At 43.8% G+C, this 7,979-nt stretch overlaps 1 protein-coding gene across 1 annotated transcript in view; it reads left to right on the top strand.

Annotated features, from left to right (window-relative positions):
• The first annotated feature begins 5,611 nt into the window (after window positions 1-5,611).
• The window catches only part of kcna10a (potassium voltage-gated channel, shaker-related subfamily, member 10a), a 17,407-nt gene continuing 15,039 nt past the window's right edge, over window positions 5,612-7,979 (top strand). The window contains exon 1 of the mRNA XM_086214903.1: window positions 5,612-5,863. The gene's annotated coding sequence lies outside the window, so the exon portion shown is untranslated. The remainder of the gene's footprint in view (window positions 5,864-7,979) is intronic.

Raw genomic sequence — 7,979 nt, 5'->3', positions numbered from 1 at the left:
CGCATTCTGGAGTGAGGGAGGGAATAAAAGTGGGGGAGGAGTGGGAACTGGGTTAGATTTGGAGGGGAGGAGGTGGGCATATGAGAGAAGAAGAACACCACCAGGGAGCCTCCAGCCGTCGATGCGTTTAATGAGCACAATTGATTTGCGGGTTTGACCTACATTCTGTAGGCTGCTCTCCATCATATATGTTTACTTACAGCAGCACAGCAGAGCAAGTGTCCCTGATATGGACTCTTAGATTCATAGAGGGCAGAAGTGAGAGTTGTTTGAAGTGGTTAGTTTTATATTCATCATTCTAGGATATTCAGAATTTTATGAAACATCTTCAGGGATCTTCAAAACAGGCGTTGTCATATGAATAATGTCATGATACTGCTCTATAAATGATTTCATTCTGCACTGAGCTGCATCCGTCTGTGTCTCAGCCTACAAACACACGTGGAAGCAACGAAGCAGACAGTGCTGTTAATATATATTTACATATATACTGTATATATATATATGTAAATATAAAAATGGATGAATTAGAGAAAGTAGAGGACGCTGCAGCTCAGCAGCATCATTTCTAGAAACAAAGCTGCTTCCACGACACCTGAAGACCAAAGCTGGGTCCCGTGTGAGCAGCGTCACTCCACCGACATTCATCAGTCGTGATATCTTAAATCAGCACCAGTTCAGTTTCCACTGGAATCTCCTGTTGCTGGAGCGACAGAAGTTGAGGGGATTCCCTCAAGATTTCCTGGTCTAAGTTCTCGTCATTCTTCTGCTCCTGGGCCATAAATTCAGCAAGTGACAGTCACATCGCCTGTAGTCGTCAGTCTAACCCACTCTGCCCCCTAGTGTCCCTCAGGAGGAATGGAAACATCTCCCTATCTGTTAATACATGTAAAATAAAATCTCACAAGAGATGTTGATCAAAGCAGAAAGAGGTCGTAAAAAAAACCAGCCAGTGGTTCTCCTTGTCTCTTTGTATTACAGTGGAGGACCAGCGGTTCAGTGACACAGAGCGGGGCTGTCAGAGGACGTTACCCGCCTGGACTCACCCCACACAACCGAACCAGGAGGGAAATTAGGACGTTTCTTGGTTGATTTTCAGGTTCAGGCCGTTGCTTTCTCTTGTTTTTAGTCGAGCGCTTTAATGTTTTCTTTCGTAGTCTTCCAAGTTTTTCGACTTTTTTTGCTTTGCAAGTAGTTTTATGCTGGAGTTTTGTTCTCATGTGTATTTACATCCTGTCTCGTGTGTGATTACTTCCTGTCCTTTTGTTCTGTCCTCATCAACTCAGTTTTTTCAGTGTTCCTCAACCAGTCGGCTCCTCTGCAGCCCTCATGTTCACCCACGTCTCCTTGTGTACTTCTACTGTTATACTTTGGTTGTGTTGTGCTTTGGTTGTGTTGTACTCTAGTTCTACTTCCTGTTTCAGTCTTTGTTAGATTGTGTGTTCAGTTCACCAGTTTTTCCTCCTCCATCCTCATCAGTTGTTCTTGAATTTCTAGGGCGGTTCTCCCTCTGCTCCTGGTTTTCAGTGGCAGAACTGGATTGATGGTTGGTTTAATAGCTGAATGTATAATGTCAATGAATGTCCTCACAAGGATACTAGAGAAACTGTGCGTTTGACATTCATGGGAGCCAGTCCAGTGACACCCTCATGTCTGTGCCTCCTCCCTCTCATTGCTCACAGTCATGATATGGGGGGCTTTAAATATCCCGTCCACATAAATAATTCAAAAACTCCAAACCATCTTCCACAATCTCTTCTGCTCTCCTTTCATCCTTTCTTTTCCTCCCAGATTCCTTCATTCCTTCTTCACTCCCACAGCGGAAAGTTTGCTTTATAACGTCACAGATGCTTGTGCGCATGCGCACACACACACACACACACACACACACACACACACACACACACACACACACACACACACACACACACACACACATATACCTACAATAATCAGCACTTTGCTTTTCAATACTTCTGAGTGTATTGATCAAGTGTGCATCACAAGTGGATTATGGGGGGGTGGGGGGGTGTCAACAGCAGTCAATAGTTTCCATGGTAAATGTGTCTCTAACCCAAAGGCTCATTTACTCTCCTTCCATCCTCCTCCTCCTCTAACTGGAATATTACTATCTGTCAATAATGAATATCCAATGATCAATAACTACATCGACCAGCATCACAGCAGACGTAACAATGTTTCACAACGTTTTTTTGCACATAAATGAACATTACTGATATTCTTACTGCCAGTATATATCAGCTGTAAAAGGTCGGCCATCTTGAAGAGATATGAAACATGCACGTGTTAAAGATTTGAGAGGCCAGATTATTATTTCCTCCCATCCACATTGGAAGTACAATATAAAAATGTATAGGAATGTTTGTTTAGTTTTGTTGTTGTGTGCTTGTTTGTATGCTTTGTTTGATTGTTTTAGCCTCCCATCTGTCTCTTGAGGCTGCAGAATCTGTCAGAAATAAGATAGAAAATGATCAGAAAAATCAACAGGCTCCCTCATGTGGCTGAAAGGTGAACTGCAGATTAAAAACTTGAAATGCTGTGAAAGAAATTTAAATTGATCAAAAATATACTTGACCATCTAAATAAACCCTTCTGCTGGTTGTGACCCAGAAGAGTTGGGAGTTCAAGAGAAACTTGTTTGGTAGCTCGTTTTTAATCAGCGCCAAGCAGAGAAGACCAGAAGGTGAGGTTTGAACCATCAAATCAGCCAAAAGAAAACTCTCTCTCCCTCTCTGTCTCACACACACACACACACACACACACACACTCACTCACACACACACACACACACACACACACACACACACACACACACACACACTGTCCTCCTCCAGTTTGTTGACCCTCTTCAGCCTATTTTGGGCCTCTAACGGGGAAGCAAGCAGCGTTGGCAGCAAAACAGTGGATGGGAAAACAATAAACTGTTTAAAGAAGTGGACGTAGCCACCATGACATCACCCCACCCTCTAGCTTGAGGCCTCTCTGAGCCTTAACTTTAGCATTATGACTGCAGCCTCTGGATTTTTGGAGCCTAACATGACCATATTTGGACGAGGGGGTGAAGTGGGGGAGGAGAACGTCAACGCTGCTATGACAGCAACTCGTCCAGGACAAGCTGTAGCTGCTTCAGTTTGTTTCACTCTAAATGGGACTGAGAGGAATTAAATGTCACGTTGAACTGAAGAACCGGCGCTCAAGGACAGGAACCCATACGAAATATGAGGTGAAACCTCAAAAGGCTTTTTGCAACACCCCCTGCTGGCCACTGGAGAGAATGCTTATGGACTGACTTGACTAGTTTGCAGAACTGGCGCTGACTTCCTGTCCACAGAGGAAGGTCTGGTCTTCATCATCTTCTACCAAACAAATGCTCCACCATCATGTGCCTCTCGTAACGCCGTCCCTGGGATCTGCTGCTTTCCCTGTGCAGCTTAAATCCATGGATGTGTTTACTTTACTTATTCGTTAGCTGGGTTAGTTGTGTTCGTTGTGTTAGTTGTTAGTTGTGTTAGCTGTATTAGTTGTTAGTTGTGTTAGCTATGTTTGTTGCGTGAGCTGTGTTGTTAATTGTGTTAGCTATGTTTGTTGTGTTAGCAGTGTTAGCTGTATTAGTTGTGTTAGCCGTGCTTTTTGTGTTAGATGTGTTTGTTGTATTAGTTGTTAGTTGTGTTAGCTATGTTTGTTGCGTGAGCAGTGTTAGCTGTAGTAGTTGTTAGCTGTGTTAACTATGTTTGTTGTGTTAGCAGTGTTAGCTGTATTAGTTGTTAGTTGTGTTTGTTGTATGAGTTGTTAGCTGTGTTAGCTATGTTTGTTGTGTTAGCAGTGTTAGCTGTATTAGTTGTTAGTTGTGTTTGTTGTATGAGTTGTTAGCTGTGTTAGCTATGTTTGCTGTGTTAGCAGTGTTAGCTGTATTAGTTGTTAGTTGTGTTTGTTGTATGAGTTGTTAGCTGTGTTAGCTATGTTTGTTGTGTTAGCAGTGTTAGCTGTATTAGTTGTTAGTTGTGTTTGTTGTATGAGTTGTTAGCTGTGTTAGCTATGTTTGCTGTGTTAGCAGTGTTAGCTGTATTAGTTGTTAGTTGTGTTTGTTGTATGAGTTGTTAGCTGTGTTAGCTGTGTTTGTTGTGCCAGCAGTGTCACTTTCCTTAAGTCCCGCTCAAGCAAAGACGCCTCTGATCTGCGGGGTTTTCCTTCAGTCACTGTCAGCTTTGTGTCTTTCTCTTCACATGAAAACTGTGAAAACTGAAGCCTCCAACACTTCACCCACGTTCTTTTAGCAGCGGGAAGCCACGTCCACTACATTTTTGTATGAAAAGGGAAAAGTGCTGGTGAGTGAGGGAGGAGCAGGAGGTCAGGCCTGTAGACGCAGAGCCTCCACTAATATGGCTTGAGCTCATGGAAACACAGCAGAATTATCCAGACTTACGCGGCTGTGGAGCAAATCTATCAGAGATTCATGTGAGGGAATGTCTGATCTATTTATAGAGTCATGGCTGGGAGGCGTGTCTCCGCCGCAGCATGGGACAGAGGTGGCCTTTAAAAGTTAACAGCAAATGTTAGAGAACATGTTTGCCCATTAAACTCTGTCACCAGGAGACATTTGTACGCAGCTCTCATATCACGTGGGTGTATCAATGTGCAGCCCCACCGGACACCTGTAGAGGGCGTCCTGTCTCCACTCAGCTGGGGTGGGTGAGCCTCCTCCCCAGTCTGAGGGTCCAGGGGTCAGACAGCAGCAGACAGACCATGAATGTAATGATGACGGCAGATTAATGCCACCGTTACCAGAGCAGGAACTGGATGGATGGAGACACAGGAGACTTGCATGGACAACAGAGATGAGCAGGTGGAGGTGTCAAAACCAAAAGCCTGTCTGGAATACTGGGTGAGGGGCGTCAGAGGACAGGCTCCCCCTGCCGAGCCTGCAGCACTTGCACGCTAATAAGTCCTGGCTGAAGCAAGAGAGAGGAGAGCACATCAGACACTCAGTAGGTTTTAGCTGCCGTTGGTGAATTCTGAGGTTCCGCAGGTTTTCAAATCAGGTGAAAATCTCCCAGTTGTTGAGTCTGTGTCTGTTCAGCAAGGGAGACGATCCATCACGGAGCCACAAGGGGGTCAAAGCTAAACCACCTTTGACAGGTGGAACCTGATGTAAGAGTCCATAACAGGAAGCAGCTTCAAGAGAGGTTTCTACGCACTAATGTGGGGAACAAGCGTGTAGATGTAAACGACCAAGCATGTGAATCTTTTTGAAAATAATAATAATAATTATGATAAAACAATAATACATTTTACATATTGGTGCCTTTTCAGGACCCCAAAGTTCACCCTACAGAAATCATCAAAACGATATAAAATACATCAAAGTGGTTGGACATCATGATGTCAAGATGGTGGTGCAGTCAAGAGAGCATAAGGCAGCCGGGCTGGGGTTAGGAAGCAACCCTTTAATCTCCTTAGTCTCTCTCTCTCTCTCTCTCTCCTCTCCCTTTCTCTCTCCCCTCTCCCTTTCTCTCTCCCCTCCCCCCTCTCTAACCCCCCCCCCCCCCACTCTATCTCTCGATTCAGCGTCACAGCTTTGGTTTCAGGACGAAGAAAACAGGGATTTTGCATGCGGGGAATTGGCCAAATTAAACGTAATCATGCTCTTGTTATATCACCCTCGCATCTGGCCCCTGGGTGACCTCCACCTCGTCTGCCGCGGGTGCAGTCTGCCCGGGGGCGACACCGTGCGCGCTGCGGTTAGACGCTCCAGTGCGCACTAACCATGCCTCCGGCGCAGCCCGGAGCGCCAAAGTTTGACCAACAGCGGCCGGAAGTTTGTGGAACCTCGGCGGCAATGAAGGTAGGCGACTTTGCGGTGTGGCGGCAGTGCGTGATCCCTTCAACAGGTTGCTGAGATCAGTGGCGGTGCGTGTTTCCTCCCAGCGGCTGTTGCCGCGCCGCACGCTCGCGTCTGTCAGCTCCCCTCCGGACGTGAGGGAGGCTCCAGCATCGTCTGAAGCCGTTCAGCTGAATGAAGTCACGGCTGATGCTTTTGCATATCGTCAAAGATGTGAGAACCTTCGCTTTTCTGGCTTTGCTGGACAAACTACGGTGCTGAGTTTAAGCAGCCTTAACTTCGGCAGCCCGGATGATTCAATCTCAAATCCAAAACTGGCGGAGGGAATAAACCGTCGAGGAGAATTTAGAAGCTATGAGTAAAAAACGTCCTCAACTCTCTGGTCAATGACCAGCGCTTCACGTGGTCGAGGTGTAATCTTCGTCTCAATCTGCCAAACTAGTAATTTGAGATGAAGCGTCCGCCAGTCCTGAATCTTCTCCTTTGAAAGTTCGGACTGTCGTTTATCTGGTGGCTGCTTTGTTGTGTCAGCAGGTGACGAACAGTGACTCAGTGTGTCGTTGCAGGAGAGTGAGACTGAGTGAGTTGGAGGAGACGAGCTGTCTGAAGTCAGACCCCCCCCCCCCCCCCCCACACACACACACACACTCTCACTGTTTAGTAACTCATTGAAAAGGTGATGATACAAACTGGAGATAAAAACGACAATTGTGTTTTTAACTTTAATAAAATGTTGTCCTATCTATCATCTATCCATCTATCTATCTATCTATCTATCTATCTATCTATCTATCTATCTACCTATCTATCCATATATCTATCCATCTATCTATCTATCTATCTATCTATCTATCTATCTATCTATCTATCTATCCATCTATCTATCATCTATCTATCTATCTATCTATCTATCTATCTATCTATCCCTCCATCTATCATCCATCTATCATCTATCTATCTATCTATCTATCTATCTATCTATCTATCCCTCCATCTATCATCCATCTATCATCTATCTATCTATCTATCTATCTATCTATCTATCTATCTATCTATCTATCCCTCCATCTATCTATCTATCCCTCCATCTATCTATCTATCCCTCCATCTATCATCCATCTATCTATCTATTCCTCCATCTATCTGTCCCTCCATCTATCATCCATCTATCTATCCCTCCATCTATCTATCCCTCCATCTATCTATCCATCCATCTATCATCCATCTATCTATCTATCCCTCCATCGATCATCCATCCATCTATCTATCCCTCCATCTATCTATCTATCTATATATCTATCTATCCCTCCATCCATCTATCTATCTATCCATCCATCTATCTATCATGTATCTATCTATCCCTCCATCTATCTATCTATCCCTCCATCTATCGATCCCTCCATCTATCATCCATCTATCTATCTATCCATCCCTCCATCCATCCATCTATCCATCCCTCCATCCATCTATCTATCTATCCCTCCTTTTATCTATCCATTCATCCATCTCTCCACCTATCTATCTATCCCTCCTTTTATCTATCCATTCATCTATCTCTCCACCTATCTATCTATCATGTATCTATCTATCTATCATCTATCCATCTATCTATCTATCTTCTATCTTTCTATCATCTATCCATCTATCTATCTATCTATCTATCATCTATCCATCTATCTATGTATTTATCTATCTATCATCTATCTTTCTATCATCTATCCATCTATCTATCTATCTATCTATCATCTATCCATCTATCTATGTATTTATCCATCTATCATCTATCCATCTATCTATCTATCTATCTATCATCCATCTATCTATCCATCCCTCCATCCATCCATCTATCTATCATCCATCTATCTATCCATCCCTCCATCCATCTATCTATCTCTCCCTCCATTTATCTATCAATCCATCTATCTATCCCTCCATCTATCTATCCCTCCATCTATCTATTATCCATCTATCTATCTATCCATCCCTCCATCCATCTATCTATCAATCCCTCCTTTTATCTATCCATTCATCTATCTCTCCATCTATCTATCTATCATGTATCTATCTATCGATCTTCTATCTATCATCTATCCATCTATCTATGTATTTATCTATCTAT

This window comes from Aulostomus chinensis, chromosome 9 (assembly GCF_037954235.1).
Source record: "Aulostomus chinensis isolate RoL2024-O1b breed Wild chromosome 9, RoL_Achi_v1.0, whole genome shotgun sequence".
Classification (NCBI taxonomy): domain Eukaryota; kingdom Metazoa; phylum Chordata; class Actinopteri; order Syngnathiformes; family Aulostomidae; genus Aulostomus; species Aulostomus chinensis.
This window is presented reverse-complemented; position numbering and strand designations above follow the sequence as displayed.